Genomic DNA, 6,007 nt, shown 5'->3' with positions numbered 1-6,007 from the left:
AGCACACTGCGCCCCCCGACTTTTTGCTGGTACTGCAACTCGTGTCGCGTTAATTTCTGAGTTCCTGCTCGGAGGACGCAACAAACGCGAGGCAGCCATGATACGGGCGCGTACGCGTTCTGAGCGTGAAGTATAAACGAGCCCTAAATATGCCCCCAAAACACTTTTAATTTCATTTCAACCTCCTCTTACTACATTACCTAAAAAAAAAAAAAAAGGTAAACCCGTATACTGCACAGTGCTGTACTGCTATGTCTCCTGCAGTGCTAGAACGTAAAATACCGATGTTACCGCTATATGTACTGTAATTCACGCAAGCGTGTTTTCATTGCCAGACGCCTTAGAAGGTGTAGGGTGTTTCGACGGCATCTTGGGGCTTTAAGCCTTAAACTGCCACATACTTGGGGGTTAATGCATCCTGGACGCCAAATACTTTTTTGCTGCACTTTAAGTAAACGTCACAATTCACAAAGAAAAAGTGAAATTTTAATGGAACATGTATTTTTTTTTTCCTGCAAAGAGCATCACAATTACTGCAACACTGATCATTTTACACACTACCAATGAACTGTAAAAACTATTTATATATAAAAAAAAAAAAAAAACTACTGGAACAATATGTACAAAGTGCAACTGACGCCATGGATGAAATTCAGTAAATCACTGAGCCAACTGCGCTTGAACTGGCTGCGCGCAAGCACTCAGAGGTAAACGCTAATACTTGCAGGCTAGTCTACTGCAGCAGCTGAAACCCAGGGACAGTGAGACTGCAGGGGCCGGCAGTGGTCATGAGCTGGCTGCTCAACGAATGTACGGCACTGACTGATCAGCTCCGGCATGCTGGTAAACTGCACTGGGAACTGACAATTGCTGGTTGCGGCGTTCAATGAATGTACGTCGCCAAATATACTCGGCTCCAACGTGCTGGCAAATGGCAATGGGAAATGACTACAGCCAGTTGCGGCGGTTTAAGGATTAAGAACAACAAAACGGAAAACACAAGAACACTCGGCTGGAGATGCATCACAGGGCTGCAGTCAATCAGCAGCAAGGAGAAATGAATAACGCTGTAGCGGTCCAGTGCCACTAAAATTCACACCGTTGAGAACACAGTGATTTATTTATTTTTATGGTGGAGATTCCAGGGATGCACCCAGCCTTGACCCGACCCGCACGCACTCACAAACAGAGACAAAAACAAAGCAAACAGTAAATAAAGAATGTAATGAAAACGATACCACCCCTGTTCCCCTTACGCCGATTATACATTAAATACACAAAACACACACAGTAAAGTCCATGAAAAATGGCAAGGGATGAAATGTAATGATGAAGATAGTCCAGAGATCCGCACGTTGAATGGGAATGTAAAGATAGTCCTACTGCTAGTTCCTGAAATGGTGAAGACGGGTGGACGGGTTCAGGGGTGCTCCTTTCTTCTCAGGATAGCAATGAATCCACTTACAGTCCTCATGTACACAGGCAGATAGATAGATAGGGTTAGGGTTAATAGATACTTTATTAATCCCAAGGGGAAATCCACAATCATGGCAGACAATCCAGACCTCAACCACGAAACAATCCAGGACAAAACAAATAAGTACAGGTAACCCAACAGAAGGCAGGCAGAGAGACAGGAACTTGAAACACAAATAACAAAAACTTTTTTTTTTCTTTTGGTCACCGGCCCCCTTTGTAAAAGCCGCGCTGACATCCTTTGAACCCAACAGCCCCTGCACCCTCAGCAGGCCAATCGGAACCATTGCAGGGACTGCTGGGAGTTACAGTTTCAAATTCTAGTAGAATACGGTCTCTGATTGGCTACTTCCACCACCCCAAGCCGCATTTTCCTCTATGGTTGCTTCCTATTCTCTCTACAGTGCAGTACTGACATGAAAAAAGCCATACAAAATTGCGGAGGATATTTGCAGTTTATGCTAACAATTATTGTTTTGGTTCTAAGGAAAAATCCACAAACAACTGAGGACGTGAACCCTGAACCTCATCTTCGCGGGGGTCTACTGTATTTCATTTGATGCCAAATTAATTTTGTTGCCATTATGTTTCAACACCATACTAGTGTTTTGTTTTATATTACATGAAACACAGACCACAATTTTTATATTTCCATTTTTTGAAATCACTTGAAAGAAGCCTTTACTGGGCATTGAAGATCTGTAAGTACGAAATAGCTGTAGTTGTCAAATCTGCTGCAGCATCTCCTCTTATATGACTGGCATACTATACTGTATTGACAAATTATTAAATACAGTTTTGATATTTTAATGTTATAATTGGTTGCCCAGTATTTTAAACCCTTTTAGATGTTTTGTTTACATACATAGAACTACAAAGCCATTTCTAAGGTTCTGGGACTCCACTGCCCTACAGTGGGGGCAATCATCTCCAAGTATAGAACACAACATTTTGGCAAAGTGGGGTATTTTCCCTGAAAATAGGCTGTCACGTCAAAGGCACAGTGATAACTCATTCAAGAAGTTACAGAGGATCCCAAAAGAACATCCAAAGTTCTACAGACCTCTCTAACCTTAGCTAAGGTCAGTTGCTGTATTCCATTTTCCTCTGATGTCGGAGTAGGGAATGATGTCACACCTGAGTTGTCCTCCTTCCAGTTTAACATTCAGAAACAGAACTCCAGTGCCTCCGAGACAACCATTGTTGTGCTTTGAAGTATTACTGAACAATGCATTGCATGTTCTTTTTTCGTGTGCATCCAAGCACTATAACAACATATCCATAGATAAGAGGCTGTAAGGTCTCATGTGTACAACTGATTTAATGAAACACGAATGGAAGTCATAATATACAGTATATTAACTACAGGTTTCACTAAAGTTTATGCTGTATGTTGCCATTTTGGATTGCTGTCATAATCTGAAGTTGGACAAACTCAGACTTAACAGACCAGCCCCAAGTTTCCGAGTAGGAAATCTGACTTGTGGGAATGTTCCAATTGGAATATACAAGTTGCTAGTTTTCTCCGTTCAAATGGAATGCTGCGTTACTTTAAGATTCCATGATAAAGAGACTGTGAGAGAAAAAAAAGGATTTATGGGAGAGTAGAAAGGTGGAAACCTCTAATATCATAGAGTGGCATCAGGGCTCATCTAACATTCGCAAAGAAACACCTGCATGATCCCAAACCTTCTGGAATAATCAGGTCAGGTTGGGGAGAATGCACTAGTAACATCCATCCATCCATTTTCCAACCCGCTGAATCCGAACATAGGGTCACGGGGGTCTGCTAGAGCCAATCCCAGCCAACACAGGGCACAAGGCAGGAACCAATCCCGGGCAGGGTGCCAACCCACCGCAGGACACACACAAACACACCCACACACCAAGCACACACTAGGGCCAATTTAGAATCGCCAATCCACCTAACCTGCATGTCTTTGGATTGTGGGAGGAAACCGGAGCGCACGGAGGAAACCCACGCAGACACGGGGAGAACATGCAAACTCCACGCAGGGAGGACCCGAGAAGTGAACCTAGGTCCCCAGGTCTCCCAACTGCGAGGCAGCAGCGCTACCCACTGCAGCACCGTGCCGCCCGCACTGGTAACAGCTTGTGGCCATACCCACCACACAACTGAATAGCTCTGGATCCTCATTGGCAACCCCCCAGGCAAACATAAGGTCCAGTCCCACACCACCAGAAATGACCTACCTGCCACAGCCAGATGTTACGGGGGCATCCCCTTGGCAAAGTCTAGCCACTCGGGTCCCCAACAAAGATGATCCTGTGAACCGGAACACCCTCTGGGAATCGTGCCACATGGCTAAACATTTAAGGGCCATAACTGATGCTCCCGTATAATGCAAGTAATGTGCATCATTCAGGACTCCATGAGCAACTGCTCATTTGATACAAAGGATACTCCGAAGAGAAACAGCAATGAAGGAGTCCAGTCTTCATCTCAGGTCACTGGATAGCATCCATGTCTCGCAACCATATAGCAAGACAGGAAGCACCAGGACCCTAAAGACTTGGACCTTCATCCATTTGAAAAGATATCAGGAGTGCCACATACCCCTTTCCAGTAACCTCATGAACCCCCCCAACCCATGCTCTCCTAATCAGTCTACTGACTTCATAAGAAGAGTCACCAGAGAAATAAATGTCTCTGCTGAGGTAAGTAGACGTTTCGATTCAATCGACACTCTCCCCACAGACAGACACACACTGCTGATGGCTGTGCCCAAGAGGTCATTAAAGGCCCGGATCTTGGCTTTTTATCAGGACACTTGCAAGCCCAGACACTCAGTCTCTTGAGAGCCCCGTTCAGAGCCTCCATTGACTTTTGGAGTAATAATGTTCTTGTCAAAAGTAGAACTGTTTGGACAACACAAATCCCACAGTGTCAGGCTTTTGACAGTAAGACCTTCAGGCCATCAATAAAACATGGGAGTGCAATGATGCTGGGATACTTTGGTGTCTCAGGACCTGGAAGACCTGCCATTATTGAAGGAAGCAATTGTCTGTGACCTGAAGCTGAAGTGTCATTGTGTTTTTCAGTAGGACCATGAACCCAAACCACCAAAGCAAGTTTGGAACTGAATGGTTCAGAACATTAGAACAATCTAGATGAGAATGGGCCACTCAGTCTGATAAAGCTCGCCAGTCCTATCCACTTCATTCTTCTAAAAAAGTCGAGTTTTGAAAGCCCCTAAAGTCTTACTGTCTTCCACACTACAGTACTTGGTCACTTATTCCATATGTCTATGGTTTTCTGCGTAAAGAAAAACTTAGTAATGTTTGTGAGAAGTTTACCCATAACAAGTTTCCAACTGTGTCCCCATGTTCTTGATGAACTCATTTTAAAGTCACCGTCTCGATCCACTGGACTAATTCCCTTCATAATTTTAAGCACTACAATCATGTCTCCTCTTAATCTTCTTTTGCTTAAACTGTAAAGGCTCGGTTCTTTTAATCTTTCTTCATATCTCATCCCCTGTACTCTTAGAATCAGCCTTGTCGCTCTTGTCTGGACTTCTTCTAGTGCTGCTATGTCCTTTTTGTAGCCTGGAGACTAAAACTGCACACGGCACACCAGATGAGGCCTCGCCAGTGAGTTATAAAACGTCAGCAGAACCTCCTGGGACTTGTACTCCACACATCACTATATAACCTGACATTCTGTTAGTTTTCTTAATGGCTTCTGAACACAAATGAGAAGAAACACAATTGATGTTCTGGAGTGGCCCAGTCAGAGTCCTGATCCAAAAGAGATGCAGTGGCAGGACGTGACATGAGCAGTTCACTCTCACAAACCCACCAATGTGTCCGAATTCACAAAGAACAGTGGACAAAAATTCCTCCACAGTGATGTGAAAGACTGACATCAAACTATGGAAAGAGTGATGATTGCAGCTGAAGGAGATGCAACCACATATTGGTAACCATGAGGGCACTTAACTTTTGCACATGGATGATGGGCTGATGGATTCCTTCAATAAAGAATATTTAAAAATGGAGAGAAAATAAACTCGGCTTTCTTCTCTCTCATACTGTGTTTTTGACTAAAGGTCTGTGGCCGTTCATTGTGTAAATTATGCAAAATCAGGATGTTAGGAGAAAATTTTTTTTCTATACCACTGTAAAAGAAAATATTTTTGGGATATACACTTTATTTGGCAGACACTTCTCAGAAAGAGGGACAACATCACAGCTACATATTTTTGTAGAATTTCACCACTGCTGGGATACATCAAATCACAGTGTTGTGAAAAAGTATGTGCCCCCTTACTGCTTTCCTCTATTTTTGTTTATTTTTCTTTTAACACTTAACTGTTTCTAATCTCCAAACAAATTTAGTAGAGTACAACAAAACAACCTGAGTAAACACAAAACAGATTTTTTAAATGATCATTATTTGACATGTTGTTCAACTAAGGTGCAATCCCGCAATGGGGCATCCATGTTCATTTGACCTTGGCTTCAATTAGACTTAACATCAGAGCGCTGTGGTGTGTGTCTGTGTTTG

The sequence above is a fragment of the Erpetoichthys calabaricus genome, chromosome 1 (genome assembly GCF_900747795.2).
Source record: "Erpetoichthys calabaricus chromosome 1, fErpCal1.3, whole genome shotgun sequence".
NCBI lineage: Eukaryota > Metazoa > Chordata > Cladistia > Polypteriformes > Polypteridae > Erpetoichthys > Erpetoichthys calabaricus.
Note: the sequence above shows the minus strand (reverse complement) of the source record.